The following is an 11444-nucleotide window of genomic DNA, read 5'->3' as shown; positions in this document are numbered from 1 at the left end:
TCCATGCTACTGCTGGGTGGTGCAGAACTCTGGCTGTTTGGCAGTGTCAGGGGCATGCAACAGTATGGAAATGAAGAGCAGTGCACTTTTGGTAGCCCACCAGGCCACCAGATTTGGCCTGTAGGCCACATGTTTGACACCCCTATTCTAAAGCATAGCAAACTGTACTCTTAAGGGGTGGAGACAGAAGTGCAGCTCCCCACTGTAACTGAGAACACTTTGCAGGAAACGCTTTGAGTTGCAAGGATCCCTTGGAAGGAACAGAAGTTCACTGTTGGTTCCAGGGGGGAGGGGAATCTAGCCCCTCCTCTTTCCCAGCCTGTCCCTGTTTCAGAATGGGAGAACCAGAGAGAGTTTGTTCTAGGGGCTCCCCAGCCAGCTCTGGAGGGTGGTATGGGTGAACTGGAGGGCCCCCCACTCAGGGGGGACTCCAATACACCCTTCCCACCCTCCAGCAGGGGTTGAAAAAACTCCAGACCGAAGTCCCTCTGCTCCCTTTTCCCCCTCCAATTCTGAAAACAGCTCGAGGCTGGCAGGCAGCAGAGACACAAATTAGAGAAGACATTCCGTTTTGAAACATCTTCATCTGACCCCTCATGCAATGAGGGATCAGATTTTCACCCAATGGGCCATTTTTAAGCTATCTGCAGCCATGCATTTGTGGTTGGTCATGGCTATAAGCTGCTTTCTGTGGCCTGATTGGGCAAAAATTGTCACTTCAGTCTGCATCCCTTTTTTCCTGAAAACGTATGGCATCCGATCCTAATGTTTTCCATTGTAGACCTGTACCATGTAATCACTTTACTATTTTACTGGTCTTTACTGTATATTTGTATAGTTTTCTCCCAGTATATGGCAACTGAAAGAAACTTACTTGGGACTATTTTAAATTGAACATGTAAAAATATTTCGTTTCCAATACTTTACTAACTCATGTATATGCCAACAGATACTGTTAGAGGCTTTCACGTTAAAATAGAAATCCCCTTGTTTCAATAGTAGGTTGCTAAAGCTGCCTACTATGCTTGTATTAAATACAATGTACATATGCATATAAGCATCATTGTGACTATACCTAGTTATGCAACAGAAGAAAGAGACTACATGGAAAATTGTAATAAAGCTAGCCATGGTGGCAGGCATAATATATGGACCTATGTTCTTAATGGTAGTAGAGTCTAAAGATGCCAGAGAGCCCTTTTTTATATGAAGAGCATTTATCTTAAATTAGTTTTGAATGGATTTCAATAAGCTAATGCATGCTCTTATTTGAATGTTGCACCATATATTTCATTTGAAGTCCATAGTAATATCAAAACTTGAATTCTCAGAAGACTGAGACTTGGGAATTTGTGCCTTTTTGTGTGTTTGTACATGTTGGAACCTCCACTACACACATGTTCATCAGCTGTTTTACACATCCAAAATGTGTTACATTTTAAATGTTTTTCTGTACTGATTAAAACATGTACACGCATGCGTGCACACACACACACACACACACTTTTTTAGGTGTAGATAAAGGACCTCTGTAAGTTCCAAAATACCCAGTATCATTAATTTCTAACATTCTGCTATACCCCAGTAAATATCAATCTCAATAAAAAACAGGCAAGGTCAAGCATTTAACAAGAGGACTAATTGGATACTTTCACCTCTGATCAGTCTCTGAAACCTAGAGTCTCTTTTGGGCTGATTGCATGATTACACAGTTTAATGGCATTACTCTAGTACTGAAAATTCCAGTGGGCATAGTCTGTGCAGCTTCTGGGTCTCCAAACACAAAATGTGATTTGTTTTTTAATCTGCTCAGTGCTGTGGTGTGCTGTGGCAGTGGTAATGGGTAGTTGCTTCAGGGCTAAATCTTTTGCTTTGACTGAGGAGATAGAGGCCAGTTAACTACAGTGCAAACACTGAGACCAGAACACAGAGCGTCCTGTGGTCATGATAGCTGGAATGTTTCACCAAAAGGGGGAGGGAGGGGCTTTCACAGGAGGTTTGAGGAAAGGGGAAAAGAGGTTCATATTCCTTAGAAACAGTAGTGGAAATGTTATGTGTAGCTCAGTAAAGTCAGTCTTCATTACAGAAGCAGAGAGTAGAAATAAATGAATGAAATCTCAGATACTGTTTTCTACATACACACACACCAGCCCTAACAAAAAGTCCAAGAAAGAAAGCATGTTTACTTGGAAACAGAAGCTAGAAATTACTACTTATACTTTTCCTACATTGAAAATACTCTCTGAATTGTGTAGAAAACATGATTCTCCAGTACCTTTTTAGTATATGTCTTGAGTTTTCCCACCTGTCTTGGATTTGGGAAAAAAACTTGTTTTTCTAAAGTTGTATAATGGAGTGGCACCGTTGTCGTGCTTTGTTCCACACATGAATTTCCACAGCGTCATGTTTCTGTCCTCTTGTACAAAGAAGAACCAAAATGGAAATCCAACCTAGTATTTATCTGAATGACACTTATTGTTGTTTACCATTTGTTTCCCCTCATAGGGATGCATGACACTTCACCTACTGAGTACAGAGGCTCCATTTCCTACAATTTGCAATCTAAACAGACCACAACAAGGCAGGACCCTGGGTGAGGTAACAGCAAGGAGAGAGCAAGGTATATACAAGTGAGGTTTGCTTGGACTTGGACACTGTGAATTATTTGTGGATAGCATTTTAGTCATTCGCAGTAGTTTAAAGGGGATGAGAAGATTGTTACTGTTTGTTTTACTGTCTAGCTTGGAGCTAGCTGAAAATCATGCATTTGTAAATGATGGTAACATGATCTCTTCCCTTCACTTCCTGTTCAAAAATGTTTACTCTGTTCCTGACCCTTTCCTATCTCTGAACTATTCACTACACTAAGATTAGTAGCCTGCACACATTTTCCTTTCCCTATCCTAAGGACTTTGTTGATAAAATGATTACACTTTACTCTTTGCTTAATGCTTCCCTTTCCTTGGCAACTTTCCCTGTTCCTGGCAGCCTCACGGTTCTTTGTCCCAGCTGTCCAGAAGGAGGTATTCTCATCACTTGTCTGGGGGTGTCTCATGGGAGAAGCAGAATAACCTTTGTCTCCTCTAACACAGGCCTCATAGAAATTTGCACAATGTAGCTTCTTTAAGCTCCGATCCCTTTAAATCTGTGCAATCCAGGGGTGTGGAACCCTCTCTTCGTCTTCTCTTCAGGGGTCTTCCTGCTGCTACACCAGAGCTGAGATGTGGGTCTTCCTCCCACCCCCTTCCCTTCCTTTAGCCTTTTATAATGCACAATTGTTGATTATTAGACCCTAAAATTACTCTGGAGTGAAAGGGGAGTTGAGATTTTTCTACCAAATCCTATGAAGCACCAGTCTAAAGGCAAATGCAAGTACTCCCACCGGATACAATTCTCTGTGCCCCTTGTGTAAAGCTCCTCTCATGTTTAGCTTTCTGCTGAATTGGGGCCTTGCAGAGAATTTAAATGACCATCTATTAAAGGTGGGATTGTGAAATGCTCAGATTTCAGGAGGAGCAGTTAGACCCATGCTCACAATGTGTCCCATATACCCCTCCCCTTCCTGTTGCTTTTTATGTCTTCTGGCCCTTACTTTCAGCACCACTTAAAGTTAGAGAGAGGGAGAGATGCTCTATTTTTCAATAAGAGATATGAAAATGTTTAAAGTTCACTCCCTTTGCTTTCTCTGATTTCAAAGCCAGTCTCTTACAAATAGAAAAGCATTGCATTACAGCAGGCCGTTATTTTTCTCTCGTTTTATACTTGAGGGTATTCTCTGATGCTTAATTTTTTTTCTTCCTCAGATATCCAATTTCCAAATGAAAACTGTTAAAGAGATATCTTAAAGGGAAATCTACTATTTTACTAAACTTCTCTGAACTGAATCTGTAAACAGATTTCAAAAGAGAAACTTTTATTTAAAATAATATGGAATTGCATTAGTAAATACTCTGCAGCTTTTACAAAGTCCATTCCCCAAATTAATCAATGGAAGTTTTGGTTTAGATTTGTCTACGTGGTTTGGCATGTGTGTGTGTGTGTGTGTGTGTGTGTGTGTGTGTAAATATATTCCTTATCTATCCTGTATGTAGCTAAATCCTTCAGTATCTCATACCAGAAGGCCAGCTGCATTGCCGCTGTACATGGATTTTTCTTTATGCAGTGATGGTCCAGGAAATATGCAAGAGGCCAGAAATCCTGTCTATAGTATCTTGTAGCTTCTCCCACTTTTTGACCATCACCCACAGGAATTCTTATTTTTCTTTAACATCTTTGATAGAAATATTATTTTTGACCATTTGATTAGAAGTGAGAATTGAATATGACACAGATGGTAAATAAATTACTTTTAAAGCTGCCTACTTGGATTGCACAGGTTCAAGTGATAAGCTTCAAACAGCCTAAAAGAAAACAAAGTAAAATAATAGGAGAGTTAAACATAAGATTAAAATAATAGATTTAAAATGAAGGAACAGTGAGAGATAACGCAAAGAAAACATTTTTGTTTGTTTTCCATTGTCTGCAGAAAAAACTTCTGACTTGACAAATGTGGAATGCCAGGAAGTACTGCTATTGACCTATTGTAGAAGATGATGTAAAAACTGTGTTGTCAAATTTTGCAAATGATATTACATGTGGAGGGACTTGCAAATGTAGGGGCAAAGCTAAAAAATGGCTCGGGGATCTGCTGAAACAGAATGCGTGATCGGGGAGTAGCAAAGCGATATTTGATATTGATCACTACTGCCAATGGATCTGAAATGTAGGTATTCTGTGGGCAGAAGCAGTATAAGCTGTGGGCATTGCATGGGTTAACTTAAGGCAAGTCAAGATGCCCCTGTTATGTTAAAACACACAACCCCTAGAAGTGACAGTACACTTACCCAGGGATGAACTAGACACAATCTACTTATACTTTCATACATCACAGATTAGTTTTTGTTTGTATGTGGCCCCTCTCTAGTTCACCCAGTTGGCTGCCAACTGCCTTTTCACAGGGCTTTGTATCTTCTCACATCCTAGTATTCCATTTACCTTTATGATCTTTCCTGCTCTAGGTTACAGTGATGAGCTGTCACCTTCCACTTAGCTTCTGGTGTCTGGCCTGATTCTGCTTTTTTCTGCTCAGTCATTAAATGATTCCTTTCCATGATGAAGGTGGCTGGTGTGAAGCTTCGTAAACCTCATCAGCAGTGGGTAGGCAGGTTGGCTGCATATCAGTGGTGGTAGGGTCATGCTATTATGTTACAAACAGTTCTAGAAACCTCTCTTCCTTCATTAGGGGAATCAAGGTAGAATTGCTGAAAATTCTAGTCATATGTTTTTCAGACTGCCCTGCATTAACATGAGTAAATGTCTTATGGAAGTTGATTAGCCTCTATAGCATGACAAGAAGAGGATAAAAAAAGACTTCAAATGTAAGAACTGATAAACCTGGTAGAAATAGCAAAGGATGGTAATGTATAGTTCACTTTCACTCAAAGGCCCCTGTTATACATTACATATATTATGCAATTAAGTGGTTAATCACACAATACCTTTAGATCACGCATGCAGAGTATTATCCCAGGTTGAAATGACTATCCAGCTATAAAAAGAGCCAACCAGCTATGATAGTGCTTGAAAATGTGTGATAATTCTATAGCTGGTTTCTATCCAGTTTTAATTTGCACATGTAGCAGGGCCCCAATACAGCTGCAGAGTAGGGCTATGCAAAATGGCACCTTTTTATTTCAGCTTGCGTTTTGATGAAACATTGTTTTGTTTTGAATTTCGTTTTGCTTTGAAACTGCTATTCTGTTTTGTTTTGTCGAAACAGTTTTGTTTCGTGGAAACCAAAACAGTAGGCTGAAGAAGTGAAGTTCATAGACCCGGCTCTGAAAAGTGGTTTGTAAATTCAAACAAGCACCTAACCTCATCACCAGAACTCAAGTCAACTTCCTGCAGCTCAAAACACAAAACCTGCCAACTATCTCCAGTACCCCCACAAACTGCACACCAGAATCTATCAAAGGCAACAATACTCAACTACCTGTGGGAGCACATTCCTCACCAAAAAAAACACTCTGCCGCCAGTCTCTCAGGCCTGATCCTGATAGGGAACAATTTACAAACCACTTTTCATAGCTGGGCCTATGAACTTCACTTCTTCAGCCTCCTAGGTACAGAAACTCATAGACTCAATATAGGCAGTGGAATTCTGACACACTGCAACGTGCCAGACATCTGACTTCCCAGGTACCTCTGCACTTTTGCCTGCGCTGCTACATCCCCCTTCCCTGCCTCCTCACCCCAGCCTGTTCTACACCCCCTGATGCCTCCATTTCTATTTTCACAGACTGGCTTTCTTGCCTGCATTGTGCGCCAGGCCAGCTTCTGGCTTCTTTACTATTCCTTCCATCCAGGACCAGGAGACACACCAACTGCAGGTGCTTCCTCAGCCTGACAAAGAGATTTTCAATGCAAAACCTGGCATTCCAGGCAGCTAAGTTGATCTCACCTGGAGCCTCACAACTCCACTGCAACCAGCAAGCCTCAGGCCTGTCAAAGATGTGACAGGTCTGGGATTTCCCCAGCAAGGACTGTGTTTGTGCATGTGTTAGCTGGAGAGGGTTAGCATGCCTTGTTACATGTAGGGTCAGGTGTTTGGGTTTTTTCGTACATGGCACCATCAGTTGTAGATTTTCCAGTCTCAAATTGGTATGCAGTGGATAACGATTGAGAAGGGTTGCTAGGTTTTTAGTTAGCTATTTTCTCTCATTTCTCCACAAACAAGGGGGCCATCGTTTTAGTGGTCTTCCTCTGCTGCTCTGGGAGTAGCTCCACAGAGATTTCTAGCAAGGTAGCTTTCTTCATCCTGAGGCTCTTCTGCCAGCCCATCTTTGTTTCCCATACAGAAAAAAGTGATCCTTGGTCCCACAGCAAGCCCTGAAAGTTAGTCATCGACGTATCCTTGTCCTCTGTTGAGATGCTAACATAATGAGTGAGCAGACCACATGGATCTATTATGCCTTGGGTAACAGAATTGTCCACCTCAGCCTTTTGGTGCTGTTCTTGCCATTTGGAAATCATAGAAAACAGGGTGGAAAGGGACCTCAGGAGGTCACAACACTATCTAAAGTTGTTTTTTTAATGTGTTGATGTTGTGTTGAAGAGCATACCAGAGGAACTCAGATACCTCTATCACAGTCTGGTGATGGTTGGCATGTAGCTGACAGGGGTCATAACAGGCAGTCCAGCCTGGGCTAATTGCTCAGCTGGCCAGACCTACCTAAGGCTCTAACTGGTAGCCTTACCACAGCTAATTGCCCGGATGGCCACTGCTAGGGCTTCCTGATTGGCTGCCAGGAAGAACAGCCCCCCATTTATTTCTACCTATAGCAGCAGACTGCACATCAGCCCATAGTTCTATGGTCTGCTGTAGGAAGCCTCCTTGGACTGCTGCTTGGCCTCATGGTTAGCTGAGGTCAGATGCACATTTGATCTTAGTTGGAGATGCTGGGATGGGATCATGAGAAACTGCTGCAAGGGGACAGAGAGAGGAGGAGGCAGCAGCAGCAGCATCCTGGTCATCTGGATCTGCACCTCTGTAGGTGGAGGAGAAGATCCAGTGACTGCAGATAGAAATGGATGTGGCCTTGGCAGACATAGGATGAGTTATGGTGGCAGATGACCCTGGACCATATGATGTATGGCAGATCATGAATCAAAGGTGGAAGAAAACGGCAGCAGATGGAGGACAGGGAACAGTGGAACAGCATTGGATCAACAGATAGTGGCAATTGAAGGACAGACCATGGCAAGAGGCGAGTGGCCCATGGTGAATGGAGGACACAACACAACAGGGGGACAGTCATTTTCAACTTCTGGAAGATGGACTACTGAAGAAGGACAGCAGATGGCAGGGAATAATGGATGATAGCTTCTGCTATAAGCAATCTTGGATGCAGCAGAGGGAACTGAAAGACTGCATATGGCCTGTGTGAGTTTTACTATAACATTGTGCTTGGTGTCCTGAAGTGCAGCCTGGGGACCCGAATAGCTTGATGACACTTCAAAATAACTGGATGTGGGAGCTGAGTTTTAGCAGTACTGGGGCATATGAACAATTTTAGGAAGGTACTGAGAGAAGCAAAACAGACCAGAATTAAAGTGGATAAAGTCTGTGGGTTTGGAGAATGTGATCTAATTCAACTGGAAGATATGGAAACATGATTAGAAATATATTGTGAATGGGTGAACTTTGTGAACAAAGTGCAGGACATTTCTTGGTGTTTGGACAGGAGCATGGAGGACAAGCATACTATTGAAAGCAGACCCAGTGAACACAGAATGGGTCTGGCATTTGCCCTCCGGTAATCACACTGGACATACATTGCAGATACATGATTTGTTTTGGACAACTCAAAATGTACAGCAAATGCAGGGGGACAAGCCGCTTGGCAATCCACTGCCCTGTGGGGAGAAGAGGCATGTGGCAGGGGAGTGCTAAAGTAAAAGGAAATAGAATTTGTGTGGGGAGGATAGGCACATATTTTGGACATGTCCCAAAGCCTTGGCAAATAAACCAAAACCCCCAAATATGGGGTAGGAGATGGCTATAGAAGATATGGGGGGCAGACAATAAAAAGGGAATTGAAACTAGGAAGGAGGGTGAGCAAGAGCAGGAGCGGGGAGGCTAAGGAAGTGGGAGAGTCTAAGGAGCAGGAGGAAGAAAGAGTGAAATAGGCATGAAAGAGGAAGAAAAAGAGTGAAAAAAAGGGAAGAAGCCCAAGATAAACAGAAACAGGGGTGAGGAAGGGGGATGAGGAGAGGAGCTGGATTTTCCCCCACTATCAGACATGTCATTTGTTTCCACTTTGGATATTGAAGAAGTAAAACAGCAGAAGAGTTTTTAGATAAACAGAGTGCAGGTACACTCTCACATTGGTTTTGTTTTATCTCAAAGGATTTTAAAGTGGTCAAGAAAGAGGTTTTACTAGGTGGTTTTACAGACCATTGTATGTTGAGATTGGAGGTGGGGGCAGAGAAAAGCAGCAATAGTGGGCGGGACCTATGGAAATTAAATGTGTGGTTGTTGGAGGAGGAGGAGGTGTGTGAGAATTTGAGAACTGTATAGGGGCTGGCAGACAATTAACATCTGATTTAAAACTGGGAATCCTGACAAGCAGTAATACGGAAGGCAAGAGAGGTTATGACAGAGGTGCATAGAAGGATGAGGAGTAGGAAGGAACTGTTTAAAAGTCTGCAATATAGAGTCCCGCACCTTTTTAAATTGGCAGAACAATGGAGATGGGATATGAAGGAAGAAATGGATGCCATGAAGAGGGCCTTGGAGGAATGTTTTAAACTAAAGAACAAGAAAAGAAGTTTTAAGCACATGCCCCATGGGTGGAGAGGGAAGAGGTCTGGTTCTGCTACTTCTCCACCTGGGTGAAGAAGAGCAGAGGGGACCTAACTGCTGTGGTAGAAGAGAGTGGAGCAGAAGTAGAAAGCCAAGAGGAGGTCATGAAGGTGGCCTGAAAGCTTTATGCTGTATTGCACCAGAGGAGGGAAGTGGAGGAAGTACAATCGGGGGGGAAAAAGATGTAGGTGAAGGAGGATGACATGGAGGTGGATGGAGGAGGAGGTAGTTTTCATGGAAGCAGGGGAATGTTTGGACTTTTAAAAAGGGTAAAACCCCTTGGCAGGTTGGACTGCCAACTGAATTTTGCCTAAGATTTTGGGATTTGGTGGAGTCAGACCTGATTAAGGTTTTGAGGAGGTGCTGCAACAAAGGATAGTAGGTAAGGATTTTAACATGGGAGTGCTTGTTTTGTCATATAAAAAGGGGGACAGGGAGCTCTCGTGTAACTGGAGACCCATAATGCTTTTAAATACTGATGACAAGATTTTATCAAAAGTACTGACTTTACAGATATGAAAAGCATGGGCAGACATTAACATGAAGATCAGACCAATGTAGTGCTGGGGCAGCATACTGCAGATACATGAAGAATGATAAGGGATGCTGCAATGTATTGTTAGGCTAAAAAGTTGAATGTATCCCTTATGAACTTAGAAAAGGCATAGACTGGCACACAAGCTTTTATTTAAGGTTTTAGATGTCATGGGTTTCCTTAGCAGGTTCGTGAGTTGGATCAAAATTTTATATCAAAACACTGCTAGTCAGTTTTTAATAAATGGCATCTTGAGCGAGTCTTTTAGTATTCAGTCTGGGGCATGTCAGGGGTGTCCCCTGTCCCAAGCACTTTTTATTTGTGCTATGGAGCCAGTGGTGCAGAGACTGAGGTGGGTTGTGGTTATTAAGGGGGTCCCAGTACTGCTTGGAGGACAGCAAGTGAAAGCAGCACTGTATATGGATGACATCAATGTTGTGGTAAGAAATGGTCTCTCCCTGGAATAGGTGATGTGGCATACAAAAAAATACGGGGAAGTGTCTGGGCCAAACTAAATGTGAACAAATATATAGTGATTATGGTGGGTGAAATGGGTAATATGTTGGAGCTGGGGGTACAGGTGGCAGCTGAGGAAATTAAATCATCACGGGTTTTATTTGACAGAAGGATGATGGGAGACTGGAAATGGGAAGAGAGTTCAATGAGTGCTGGGGCTGGAGTTGGGGAGAGTTTTATCATATGGGGGAGGGGGTGGCAGCTGTTAAAACCATGTTATTACTGATTATCTTTTGCAGAAGCATAGTGTATCCCCTAACATGGAAACATCACACAAAATCAAAGGGAAATATGCATGGGTTTTTTTAGCTGGCCAAGAAAGAGTGGTTGCATGGCCAGAACTTTTTAAACACGGGTTGGCAGGTAAATGGGAACTCCCAGATATAGACCTATTCATGTATGTGAGCTATATGAGCACATGCTGTCAAGTTGTGGAGGGAGTGGGCATGAAGGCTTGGTATTTTACTCAATATTTCACAAGGTGGCCCTTAAAGACATGGGGAAGTGGAGGGGCTTAAAATGTTAAGTTTTCCAGCCATGGGCATGGAGGCCTACAGTCCATTATGCATGTATAGAAAGGTTTTTAAGAAGGTATGGTCTTGAGGGGCTGGAACCAACAGTTTTTAGAAACCATAGGAGAATAAGGGTAGCTGTGAAGAGGAAGGACTGAATCTCTCCTGTAGGTAATCTTCCCTGGCAGATGCCAAAGAGCATGTGAGAAGGGACTGCAGACAAAAGCTGGTAGGGTAACGTGGACTTGGCATGGATGATTGCTTGAAGCATACAGTACAATACATGTGGTATTTGGGTAGGACTCCTTGGTGCCCACAAGATGTATGGGGGGCAGGAAGAATCCATAACCCAAGTGTTTTGACATTGTGTTTTGCAAAAAGGATTTTGGTGTAGAGTGGGCAAGTGGTTGGACAAATATACAGTGTACAAAGGCCCTCACAGAATATATAGTTTTATATGGGCTGGTCCCCTAAGAGG

At 42.7% G+C, this 11444-nt stretch overlaps 1 long non-coding RNA gene across 2 annotated transcripts in view; it reads left to right on the top strand.

Annotated features, from left to right (window-relative positions):
• Positions 1–11444, top strand: part of LOC102369623 — a 102608-nt gene that overhangs the window by 59175 nt on the left and 31989 nt on the right. For both annotated transcript variants that reach the window (XR_003092792.1, XR_003092791.1), the window contains exon 3: positions 2506–2620. This is a non-coding gene — a long non-coding RNA (uncharacterized LOC102369623). The remainder of the gene's footprint in view (positions 1–2505; positions 2621–11444) is intronic.

This window comes from Alligator sinensis, unplaced genomic scaffold (assembly GCF_000455745.1).
Source record: "Alligator sinensis unplaced genomic scaffold, ASM45574v1 scaffold188_1, whole genome shotgun sequence".
NCBI classification, from domain to species: Eukaryota; Metazoa; Chordata; order Crocodylia; family Alligatoridae; genus Alligator; species Alligator sinensis.
This window is presented reverse-complemented; position numbering and strand designations above follow the sequence as displayed.